Source organism: Bombina bombina, chromosome 5, assembly GCF_027579735.1.
Source record: "Bombina bombina isolate aBomBom1 chromosome 5, aBomBom1.pri, whole genome shotgun sequence".
Classification (NCBI taxonomy): Eukaryota; Metazoa; Chordata; class Amphibia; order Anura; family Bombinatoridae; genus Bombina; species Bombina bombina.
Genome location: NC_069503.1, coordinates 1,022,476,688 through 1,022,490,317, shown reverse-complemented (window position 1 = coordinate 1,022,490,317; position 13,630 = coordinate 1,022,476,688). Strand labels below are relative to the sequence as shown.

Below are 13,630 nucleotides of genomic sequence, written 5' to 3'. Positions count from 1 at the left end.
TGGGATACAATACCAAAGCAACAGGACACGGATGAACGGGAGGGACAAGACAGATACCTAAACGGAAGGCAAGTATCAAATTTGTAAAATTTAAAAAAAGTATGAAGTTATGACCAAGTCGCAGCCTTACAAATCTGTTCAACAGAAGCATCGTTTTTAAAAGCCCATGTGGAAGCAACAGCTCTAGTAGAATGAGCCGTAACCTTTTCAGGAGGCTGCTGTCCAGCAGTCTAGTATGCCAGGCGGATGATGCTTTTCAGCCAAAAAGAAAGAGAGGTAGCCGTAGCTTTTTGACCCCTATGTCTTCCAGAAAAAACAACAAATAAAGAAGATGTTTGACGGAAATCCTTGGGTCGCTTGTAAGTAAAATTTCAAGGCCCGAACCACATCCAAGTTATGTAACAGACGCTCCTTCTTAGAAGAAGGTTTAGGACACAAGGAAGGAACAACAATTTCCTGATTAATATTCTTATTTGAAACAAACTTAGGAAGGAATCCAGGTTTAGTACACAAAACCACCTTATCAGAATGGAATATAAGATAAGGCGAATCACATTGTAACGCAGAAAGCTCAGAAACTCTTCAAGCAGAAGAGATAGCAACTAAAAAGAAAACTTTCCAAGATAAAAGCTTAATATCTATGGAATGCATGGGTTCAAACTGAACCCCTTGAAGAACATTGAGAACTAAATTCAAACTCCATGGCGGAGCAATAGGTTTAAATACAGGCTTGATTCTGATTAAAGCCTGACAAAAAGACTGAACGTCTGGGACATCCGCCAGACGCTTGTGTAGTAGAATTGACAAGGCAGAAATTAGTCCCTTCATGGAACTAGCTGATAATCCCTTCTCCAATCCTTCTTGGAGAAAGGACAAAATCCTAGGAATCCTAACCCTACTCCATGAGTAGCCCTTCGATTCGCCCCAATAAAGATATTTACGCCATATCTTATGGTAAATCTTTCTAGTGACAGGCTTGCGAGCCTGAATCAAAGTATCAATGACCGACTCAGAGAATCCCCGCTTAGATAAGATCAAGCGTTCAATCTCCAGGCAGTCAGCTGCAGAGAATTTAGATTTGGATGTTGGAACGGACATTGAATGAGAAGGTCCTGTCTCAGCGGAAGTTTCCACGGTGGCAGAGAGGACATGTCCACTAGATCCGCATACCAAGTCCTGCGTGGCCATGCAGGCGCTATTAGGATTACCAAAGCTCTCTCCTGTTTGATTCTTGCAATCACACGAGGCAGGAGAGGAAATGGTGGAAACACATAAGCCAGGTGGAACGACCAAGGTACTGCTAGAGCATCTATCAGTACAGCTTGGGGATCCCTTGACCTGGACCCATAACGAGGAAGTTTGGCATTCTGACGACAGTGACGTCAGAGGCTGGTGAGGCAGTGGCTAGTATACGCCTTCATTCTTTAAATATCCTTTGTTGAAGCAATAGCAATGCACATGGGTGAGCCAATCACATGAGGTATCTATGTGCAGCCACCAATCAGCAGCTACTGAGCATATTTAGATATGATTTTCAACAAAGGATATCAAAAGAATGAAGACAATTAGATATTAGATGTAAATTGGAAAGTTATTTAAAATTGCATGCTCTTTCTAAATCATGAAAGAAAACATATGGGTTACATGTCCCTTTAAATGGTGTCTTGGAAAACTGGTCAACTTAGTAAACATCTGATTTTAGTCTAAAGGATTGTAACAGAAACACTTGCCAGATAACAAAATGCTTGCTCTGATTATGAGATCTAGAAATCCATGCCCATTAAAATATGTTTAAAACATACTTTTTACTTTAATGCTGCAAATTATGATTATAGATTCTTTCATTATTCAGTAAATAGAAAAATGTCTTGATCCAGTGGCGGCTGGTGAAATTTAAAGATGGTGGGGCGCTTGAACCCACCCCTTTAAATAAAGCCACACCATCAGATGGCACTACCAATTCATTAATTAAATAAATAAAAGGTAGACAGAAACACATACACAGAGGGTTAGAGAGAGAGAAAGGGAGACAGACACAATCACACACAGAGGGTTAGAGAGAAAGGGAGGGAGAGAGAGAGAGAGAGAGAGAGAGAGAAAGGGAGAGAGACACAATCACACACAGAGGGTTAGAGAGAGAGAGAGAGAGAGAAAGAGAGAGAGACACAATCACACACAAAGGGTTAGAGAGAGAGAGAAAAAGAGAGAGAGACACAATCATACACAGAGGGTTAGAGAGAGAGAGAGAGATAGAGAGAGAGAGAGAGAAAGAGAGAAAGAAAGAGAGAGAGACAGACAATCATACACAGAGGGTTAGAGAGTGAGAGAAAGAGAGAGACACAATCACACACAGAGGGTTAGAGAGAGAGAGACACAATCATACACAGAGGGTTAGAGAGTGAGAGAAAGAAAGAGAGACACAATCTTACACAGAGGGTTAGAGAGAGAGAGAGAAAGAGTGAGAGACAATCACACAAAGAGGGTTAGAGAGAGAAAGAGAGAGAGAGAGACACACACAATCACACACAGAGGGTTAGAGAAAGAGAGAGAGACACAATCAAACACAGAGGGTTAGAGAGAGATTTATATATATGATTTAACATCCAGCCCCAACCCTAAGTTCCACTGACTAATGCCTCTCACTATATTGGGTCAGCCCAAATAGGACTGCCTCAAATAAGCAATTATGGGACATGCAATGAGCTTAACCACTTTCATCCAGTAAGTGGCGCAGCATGTTGTGTAATGGTGGGCAGACCTGCTTGTGCCTCTCCATTGCACAACATGTAGCTGTGAAAAAAAAATGCTGGGGAAAAAAGAAAATTGCAATTTTTTTTTATTTTATTTTTTTAAAGCCAATAAAAAAAAATATATTTTTTTGCCCATATGAGAGGTGAAGCACTGCCTCACCTGCCTCTAGTGACTGCACATCACTGTCTGACGAGATGCCATCAGATCCAATTCCGGTGCGCCCCATTGATGAATCAATGATGCAAACACCTCCGGATGGAGCTCCCACCCCCCCGGATGAAAAGTCTGACGACTTAGAAAATCTGCTTCCCAATTCTCTACTCCTGGGATATAGATTGCTGATAGATGGCAAGAGTGAGCCTCCGCCCATCGGATTATCTTTGAAACCTCTATCATCGCTAGAGAACTCCTTGTTCCCTCTTGATGATTGATATATGCTACAGTCATTATATTGTCCAACTGGAATCTTATGAATTTGGCCAAAGCCAACTGAGGCCACGCTTGAAGCGTGTTGAATATTGCTCTCAGTTCCAGAATATTGATTGGTAGGAGAGACTCCTCCTGAGTCCAAACACCCTGAGCCTTCAGGGAATTCCAGACTGCACCCCTGCCCAAGAGGCTGGCGTCCGTCATCACTATTACCCATGCTGGCCTGCGGAAGCACATTCCCTGGGACAGATGATCTAGTGACAGGTCAGATGATAAGTTGACGCCTAAATCAAAATATCGTCCAGATAGGGCGCCACTGCTATGCCCTGCGGCCTGAGAACCGCTAGAAGGGACCCTAGCACCTTTGTGAAGATTCTGGGAGCTGTGGCCAACCCGAAAGGAAGGGCCACAAACTGATAGTGTTCGTCCAGAAAGGCGAACCTTAGAAACTGATGATGGTCCTTGTGGATAGGAATGTGAAGATACGCATCCTTCAGGTCCACGGTGGTCATATATTGACCCTCCTGGATCATTGGTAAAATTGTTTGTATAGTCTCCATCTTGAACGATGGGACTCTGAGAAATTTGTTTAGGCATTTGAGATCTAAAATCGGTCTGAAAGTTCCCTCTTTTTTGGGAACCACTAACAGATTTGAGTAAAACCCCTGTCCCTGTTCTAGTTTTGGAACTGGACAAATTATCTTTTACACAGCGTAAGAACGCCTCTCTTTTTGTCTGGTCTACAGACAAACGTGAAAGATGAAATTTCCCTCTTGGGAAAAAAACCTTGAATTCCAGCTGATACCCCTGGGTCACAATTTCTAATGCCCAGGGGTCCTGAACATCCCTTGCCCAAGCCTGAGTGAAGAGAGAAAGTTTGCCCCCTACTAAATCCAGTCCCGGATCGGGGGCTGCCCCTTCATGCTGTCTTGGTAGCAGCAGCGGGTTTCTTGGCTTGTTTACCTTTATTCCAGGCCTGGTTAGGTCTCCAGACTGACTTGGATTGAGCAAAAATCCCCACCTGCTATGTGACTGAAGAGGAAGTAGAGGGTCCTCCTTTAAAGTTTCGAAAGGAACGAAAATTAATTTTGTTTAGCCCTCATCTTAACAGTCTTATCCTGAGGCAGGGCATGAACTTTACCTCCAGTAATGTCAGCAATGATTTCCTTCAATTCAGGCCTGAATAGGGTCTTACCTTTAAAAGGAATAGCTAAAAGCTTAGATTTTGATGACACATCAGCAGGCCAAGATTTAAGCCATAACGCTCTACGCGCTAAAATGGCAAAACCTGCATTTTTCGCCGCTAATTTAGCCATTTGAAAAGCGGCATCAGTAATAAAAGAATTAGCCAGCCTGAGAGCCTTAATTCTATCCAAAAAAATCATCTAATGGGGTCTCAAACCTTAAGAGACTCCTCTAGAGCCTTGAACCAAAAAGCTGCTGCAGTAGTAACTGGAACAATGCACGCTATAGGTTGTAGAAGAAAACCCTGATGAATAAACAATTTCTTTAGAAAATCCTCTAATTTTTTATCCATAGGATCTTTGAAAGCACAACTGTCCTCAATAGGTATAGTTGTACGCTTAGCTAGGGTAGAAATAGCTCCCTCCACCTTAGGGACCGTTTGCCAAGAATCCCAAATGGTGTCAGATATGGGAAACATTTTCTTAAAATTAGGAGGGGGAGAGAACGGAATGCCTGGTCTATCCCATTCCTTTGTAACAATGTCCGAAATTCTTTTAGGGACTGTAAACACATCAGTGTAAGTAGGTATCCATCTTACACAATTTCTCTGGTGGTATCACAATAGGGTCACAATCATCCAGAGTCGCTAAAACCTCCCAGAGTAACATGCAGAGGTGTTCAAGCTTAAATTTAAAGGACATCACGTCCGAATCTGTCTGAGGTAACACATTTCCTGAATCTGAAAGCTCTCCCTCAGACAGCAATTCCCCGACCCCCAAATCAGAACACTGTGAGGGTACATCGGAAATGGCCAATAAAGCATCAGAGGGCTCAGCATTTACCTTAATACCAGACCTACTGCGCTTACCCTGTAAACCTGGCAGTTTAGATAATACCTCTGTAAGGGTAGTAGACATAACTGCAGCCATATCTTGCAGAGTAAAAGAATTAGACGCACTGGAAGTACTTGGCGTGGCTTGAGTGGGCGTTAAAGGTTGTGACACTTGGGGAGAATTGGATGGCATAACCTGATTTTCTTCAGAATGAGAATCATCCTTAGACATACTTTTATCACCTAAAATTTGTTCTTTGCGATGTAAGGCACTTTCAGTACAAGAGGGACACAATGTAAGTGGGGGTTCCACAACGGCTTCTAAACACAGAGCATTGACTTTCCTCAATGTCAGACATGTTGAACAGGCTAGTAATAACCACAAAAAGTCTTGAAAACACTTTATTTATTGAAAAAAACACCAAGTTTGAAAAACGGTACTGCGCCTTTAAGAAGTAAAAAAGCGCAAAATTTTTCCAAATCTGCTTTAAAATGCTATAACACTAACAATTTTAGCATATATCCTTCTTATATTGTAGCCTAATATTGCACCACAAGTAAGGGACAAATTAACCCCCTATAAGAAAAACGTTATTCCCAAAACGTTATAAAAAATAAATTAACAACCCCCTGCAGAGCTGTGGCGCCGACCTGCCCTCAGGGGTCTGAAAAGTCTCACTACGACTCCGTTAGCCTATGTCTCAGTTTTGGGCCCAACCGAAGCTGAAGTTTGCTGCCTTCTGTGAAGAACAACTGCGCATCCGAGGCGTGAAAATTAGGCCCCGCCCATCACATGCGATGTCTCTCAGCCTCAAAAAACCGCAAGGAAGCGGTATAGAAACTAGCCATGTGGGTTTTAGTATCCCAAATAAAAGTTAAAGCCATGTGAAAAACCCCAGTACCATCTCAGCAACAGTTATATAAAAACAATAACGTTTGTGCAATAAAACGTTATGCTGCCCCAGTGTCTAACCATGCTGCCATCATTTGCTGCATTTAGCCCATAATCATTCATACACAGGTTTCCAGTAATACCCCTTCTTTTTTTATAGGATTACTGCTTACACCTTCCCTCATGGGAACTATGTCAGCCTGTTCTGAAATATCACAGTCTCTCCAGAAATAAATGACTGAACATACCTCAATGCTTGTAGCATGAAAAACGTTCCCCACACTGAAGCTTCTCTAGTACTCCTCAGCCATTCTGTGGGAACTCATCTGGATCTTAGTGAAAACTGCTAAGATCATCAACCTCCAGGCAGAAATCTTCTTCCATCTGCTGCCTGAAGAAAAATAGTTCTCAACGGTACCATTTAAAATAAAAAAGTCTTGCTTGAAGAAAATAAAAACAATACTTTTAACACCTCTTTCACTTTACCTCTTCCTATTACTAGTATAGGCAAAGAGAATGACTGGGGGTGGAGAGAAGGGAGGAGCTATATATACAGCGCAGCTGTGGTGCTCTTTGCCACTTCCTGTTAGCAGGAGGATAATATCCCACAAGTAAGGATGAATCCGTGGACTCATCGTATCTAGTAGAAGAAAAGACTGCAGTGATCAGAAGGGGTCAAGAAAGCTACAATATCAATGCTAGAACAATGCCATGAAAACATAAAAAAGGGCTGCACCCTCTGTATATTGCATGTGGCGGTTAAATGAACATAAAAACACATTTTTCTTTTGTGATTCAGGTAGAAAATACACAATAATTACTTCTATTACCAAATTTATTAGATTATTTTTATTTATTGTTGAAGAGATATCTAGATAGGTAGCGTGCACATGGCTAGAGCACTAAATGTCGGGAAATAGTGCTGCCATCTAGTGCTCTTACTTATGTATAACATTCTTATAAAACTGCTGCCATATAGTGCTGCAGACACCTGGATTCTCCTGTGCACACCTTCCATTTGTTTAAACAAGGAAATGAAGAAAAGTTGATAATATAAGTATATTGGAAAGTTGTTTAAAGGGCCAGTAAACCTGCCAGACAGAGCAGGAGCGAGCTGCACTGAATGTAATGGCAAGGTCGGGCCGGGCTGTGACTAGACAGCTGGCCAGATGCGCTCTGTGATAAAAAACAGAATTTATGTTTACCTGATAAATTACTTTCTCCAACGGTGTGTCCGGTCCACGGCGTCATCCTTACTTGTGGGATATTCTCTTCCCCAACAGGAAATGGCAAAGAGCCCAGCAAAGCTGGTCACATGATCCCTCCTAGGCTCCGCCTACCCCAGTCATTCGACCGACGTTAAGGAGGAATATTTGCATAGGAGAAACCATATGTTACCGTGGTGACTGTAGTTAAAGAAAATAAATTATCAGACCTGATTAAAAAAACCAGGGCGGGCCGTGGACCGGACACACCGTTGGAGAAAGTAATTTATCAGGTAAACATAAATTCTGTTTTCTCCAACATAGGTGTGTCCGGTCCACGGCGTCATCCTTACTTGTGGGAACCAATACCAAAGCTTTAGGACACGGATGAAGGGAGGGAGCAAATCAGGTCACCTAAATGGAAGGCACCACGGCTTGCAAAACCTTTCTCCCAAAAATAGCCTCAGAAGAAGCAAAAGTATCAAATTTGTAAAATTTAGAAAAAGTGTGCAGTGAAGACCAAGTCGCTGCCTTACATATCTGATCAACAGAAGCCTCGTTCTTGAAGGCCCATGTGGAAGCCACAGCCCTAGTGGAGTGAGCTGTGATTCTTTCAGGAGGCTGCCGTCCGGCAGTCTCATAAGCCAATCGGATAATGCTTTTAATCCAGAAGGAGAGAGAGGTAGAAGTTGCTTTTTGACCTCTCCGTTTACCAGAATAAACAACAAACAAAGACAAAGTTTGTCTGAAATCCTTAGTAGCTGCTAAGTAAAATTTGAGAGCACGAACTACATCCAAGTTGTGCAACAAACGTTCCTTCTTTGAAACTGGAAGAAAACCAGGTTTAGTACGCAAAACCACCTTATCTGCATGGAACACCAGATAAGGAGAAGAACACTGCAGAGCAGATAATTCTGAAACTCTTCTAGCAGAAGAAATTGCAACCAAAAACAAAACTTTCCAAGATAATAACCTAATATCAACGGAATGTAAGGGTTCAAACGGAACCCCCTGAAGAACTGAAAGAACTAGGTTGAGACTCCAAGGAGGAGTCAAAATTTTGTAAACAGGCTTGATTCTAACCAGAGCCTGAACAAAGGCTAGAACATCTGGCACAGCTGCCAGCTTTTTGTGAAGTAACACAGACAAGGCAGAAATCTGTCCCATCAAGGAACTTGCAGATAATCCTTTTTCCAATCCTTCTCGAAGGAAGGATAGACTCTTAGGAATCTTAACCTTGTCCCAAGGGAATCCTGCAGATTCACACCAACAGATATACCAAATTATGTGGTAATTTTTCTGGTTACAGGCTTTCAGGCCTGAACAAGAGTATTAATAACAGAATCTGAGAACCCTCGCTTTGATAAGATCAAGCGTTCAATCTCCAAGCAGTCAGCTGGAGTGGGTCGAACGGACCTAGAACAAGAAGGTCTCTCAAAGGTAGCTTCCATGGTGGAGCCGATGACATATTCACCAGATCTGCATACCAAGTCCTGCGTGGCCACGCAGGAGCTATCAAAATCACCGACGCCCTCTCCTGATTGATCCTGGCTACCAGCCTGGGGATGAGAGGAAACGGCGGGAACACATAAGCTAGTTTGAAGGTCCAAGGTGCTACTAGTGCATCCACTAGAGCCGCCTTGGGATCCCTGGATCTGTACCCGTAGTAAGGAACTCTGAAGTTCTGACGAGAGGCCATCAGATCCATGTCTGGAATGCCCCACGGTTGAGTGACTTGGGCAAAGATTTCCGGATGGAGTTCCCACTCCCCCGGATGCAATGTCTGACGACTCAGAAAATCCGCTTCCCAATTTTCCACTCCTGGGATGTGGATAGCAGACAGGTGGCAGGAGTGAGACTCCGCCCATAGAATGATTTTGGTCACTTCTTCCATCGCTAGGGAACTCCTTGTTCCCCCTGATGGTTGATGTATGAACTTGGCCCTCGCTAGCTGAGGCCAAGCTTTGAGAGCATTGAATATCGCTCTCAGTTCCAGAATATTTATCGGTAGAAGAGATTCTACCCGAGACCAAAGACCCTGAGCTTTCAGGGATCCCCAGACCGCGCCCCAGCCCATCAGACTGGCGTCGGTCGTGACAATGACCCACTCTGGTCTGCGGAAGGTCATCCCTTGTGACAGGTTGTCCAGGGACAGCCACCAACGGAATGAGTCTCTGGTCCTCTGATTTACTTGTATCTTCGGAGACAAGTCTGAATAGTCCCCATTCCACTGACTGAGCATGAACAGTTGTAATGGTCTTAGATGAATGCGCACAAAAGGAACTATGTCCATTGCCGCTACCATCAAACCTATCACTTCCATGCACTGCGCTATGGAAGGAAGAGGAACGGAATGAAGTATCCGACAAGAGTCTAGAAGTTTTGTTTTTCTGGCTTCTGTCAGAAAAATCCTCATTTCTAAGGAGTCTATTATAGTTCCCAAGAAGGGAACCCTCGTTGACGGAGATAGAGAACTCTTTTCCACGTTCACTTTCCATCCGTGAGATCTGAGAAAGGCCAGGACAATGTCCGTGTGAGCCTTTACTTGAGGAAGGGACGACGCTCGAATCAGAATGTCGTCCAAGTAAGGTACTACAGCAATGCCCCTTGGTCTTAGCACCGCCAGAAGGGACCCTAGTACCTATGAGAAAATCCTAGGAGCAGTGGCTAATCCGTAAGAAAATGCCACGAACTGGAAATGCTTGTCCAGGAATGCAAACCTTAGGAACCGATGATGTTCCTTGTGGATAGGAATATGTAGATACGCATCCTTGAAATCCACCTTGGTCATGAATTGACCTTCCTGGATGGAAGGAAGAAGTGTTCGAATGGTTTCCATCTTGAACGATGGAACCTTGAGAAACTTGTTCAAGATCTTGAGATCTAAGATTGGTCTGAACGTTCCCTCTTTTTTGGGAACTATGAACAGATTGGAGTAGAACCCCATCCCTTGTTCTCCTAATGGAACAGGATGAATCACTCCCATTTTTAGCAGGTCTTCTACCCAATGTAAGAATGCCTGTCTTCTTATGTGGTCTGAAGACAACTGAGACCTGTGGAACCTCCCCCTTGGAGGAAGCCCCTTGAACTCCAGAGAATAACCTTGGGAGACTATTTCTAGCGCCCAAGGATCCAGAACATCTCTTGCCCAAGCCTGAGCGAAGAGAGAGAGTCTGCCCCCCACCAGATCCGGTCCCGGATCGGGGGCCCGCATTTCATGCTGTCTTGGTAGCAGTGGCAGGTTTCCTGGCCTGCTTTCCTTTGTTCCAGCCTTGCATAGGTCTCCAGGCTGGATTGGCTTGAGAAGTATTACCTTCCTGCTTAGAGGACGTAGCCCTTGGGGCTGATCCGTTTCTGCGAAAGGGACGAAACTTAGGTTTATTTTTGGTCTTGAAAAGACCTATCCTGAGGAAGGGCGTGGCCCTTGCCCCCAGTGATATCAGAGATAATCTCTTTCAAGTCAGGGCCAAAGAGTGTTTTCCCCTTGAAAGGAATGTCAAGCAATTTGTTCTTGGAAGACGCATCCGCTGCCCAAGATTTTAACCAAAGCGCTCTGCGCCACAATAGCAAACCCAGAATTTTTTCGCCGCTAACCTAGCCAATTGCAAGGTGGCGTCTAGGGTGAAAGAATTAGCCAATTTAAGAGCACGAATTCTGTCCATAATCTCCTCATAAGAAGAAGAATTACTAATAATCGCCTTTCCTAGCTCATCAAACTAGAAACACGCGGCTGCAGTGACAGGGACAATGCATGCAATTGGTTGTAGAAGGGAACCTTGCTGAACAAACATCTTTAGCAGACCTTCTAATTTTTTATCCATAGGATCTTGGAAAGCACAACTATCTTCTATGGGTATAGTGGCGCGCTTGTGTAGAGTAGAAACCGCCCCCTCGACCTTGGGGACTGTCTGCCATCAGTCCTTTCTGGGGTCGACTATAGGAAAACAATTTTATAAATATGGGGGGAGGTACTAAAGGTATACCGGGCCAGTCCCATTCTTTACTAACAATGTACGCCACCCGCTTGGATATAGGAAAAGCTTCGGGGGGCCCCGGGGCCTCTAAGAACTTTTCCATTTTACATAGTGGTTCTGGAATGACCAGATAATCACAATCATCCAAATTGGATAACACCTCCTTAAGCAGAGCGCGGAGATGTTCCAACTTAAATTTAAAAGTAATCACATCAGGTTCAGCTTGTTGAGAAATGTTTCCTGAATCTGAAATTTCTCCCTCAGACAAAACCTCCCTGGCCCCCTCAGACTGGTGTAGGGGCCCTTCAGAAACCATATCATCAGCGTTCTCATGCTCTACAGAATTTTCTAAAACAGAGCAGTCGCGCTTTCGCTGATAAGTGGGCATATTGGCTAAAATGTTTTTGATAGAATTATCCATTACAGCCGTTAAATGTTGCATAGTAAGGAGTATTGGCGCACTAGATGTACTAGGGGCCTCCTGTATGGGCAAGACTGGTGTAGACGAAGGAGGGGATGATGCAGTACCATGCTTACTCCCCTCACTTGAGGAATCATCTTGGGCATCATTTTTACTAAATTTTTTTATGACATAAAATACATATAGTTAAATGAGAAGGAACCTTGGTTTCCCCACAGTCAGAACACAATCTATCTGGTAGTTCAGACATGTTAAACAGGCATAAACTTGATAACAAAGCACAAAAAACGTTTTAAAATAAAACCGTTACTGTCACTTTAAATTTTAAACTAAACACACTTTATTACTGCAATTGCGAAAAAGTATGAAGGAATTGTTCAAAATTCACCAAAATTTCACCACAGTGTCTTAAAGCTTTAAAAGTATTGCACACCAAATTTGGAAGCTTTAACCCTTAAAATAACGGAACCGGAGCCGTTTTTATATTTAACCCCTTTACAGTCCCTGGAATCTGCTTTGCTGAGACCCAACCAAGCCCAAAGGGGAATACGATACCAAATGATGCCTTCAGAAAGACTTTTCTATGTATCAGAGCTCCACACACATGCAGCTGCATGCCATGCTGTCCTCAAAAACAAGTGCGCCATACCGGCGCGAAAATGAGGCTCTGACTATGATTAGGGAAAGCCCCTAAAGAATAAGGTGTCTAAAACAGTGCCTGCCGATATAATCATATCAAAATACCCAGAATAAATGATTCCTCAAGGCTAAATATGTGTTAATAATGAATCGATTTAGCCCAGAAAAAGTCTACAGTCTTAATAAGCCCTTGTGAAGCCCTTATTTACTATCTTAATAAACATGGCTTACCGGATCCCATAGGGAAAATGACAGCTTCCAGCATTACATCGTCTTGTTAGAATGTGTCATACCTCAAGCAGTAAGAGACTGCACACTGTTCCCCCCAACTGAAGTTAATTGCTCTCAACAGTCCTGTGTGGAACAGCCATGGATTTTAGTTACGGTGCTAAAATCATTTTCCTCATACAAACAGAAATCTTCATCTCTTTTCTGTTTCTGAGTAAATAGTACATACCAGCACTATTTTAAAATAACAAACTCTTGATTGAATAATAAAAACTACAGTTAAACACTGAAAAACTCTAAGCCATCTCCGTGGAGATGTTGCCTGTACAACGGCAAAGAGAATGACTGAGGTAGGCGGAGCCTAGGAGGGATCATGTGACCAGCTTTGCTGGGCTCTTTGCCATTTCCTGTTGGGGAAGAGAATATCCCACAAGTAAGGATGACGCCGTGGACCGGACACACCTATGTTGGAGAAACAGACCCACTCAGAAGAGCGCAGAGAGGGGGTCTGAAAAACAGTCTTTTTTATAAAAATTCACAAGCAATATAACATTGCATAAAGCCAACGCTAATATAATGTTATAAAATTCTGCACTATGTGCAGAATTATATAACACTATTTTTTAGGTTTACTGGCCCTTTAAAACTGTTAACTCTATCTGAATCATGAAAGAGAAAAAAAAAAGTATGGTGTAAAATGTGCACTATGTCTTCAGCTGCAGCCATTTGCTATGTTAGGAGTCCATATCATTGAAACCATAGAAGCAACACGGAACACAGAGCATCACACATTCATAACAAAGTCCCCTTCTTTTAACATATGCTGCTTAGTCATTTGACACCCCTGTGCTATAAGCTGCTTTTATTGTTTGGCCCTTTCGCATTTTCACATCAAATTTAAAAAAGGTTTTCTTGTGAGGTATCACACAAATTATACAGGTACAAATCCCCAAATCAAATTATTACAAAATCAAAACTTACTCTAAAATCCAAACTTTTAAATCAATAGTTATAAAAAAAACATAATTTATGTAAGAACTTACCTGATAAATTCATTTCTTTCATATTAGCAAG

The 13,630-nt window shown here is 42.8% G+C and overlaps 1 protein-coding gene across 2 annotated transcripts in view; it reads right to left on the bottom strand.

The window, feature by feature from the left end:
- OXR1 (oxidation resistance 1) overlaps nt 1–13,630 on the bottom strand; it is a 420,839-nt gene that overhangs the window by 220,199 nt on the left and 187,010 nt on the right. The gene's annotated exons all lie outside the window — the stretch shown is intronic.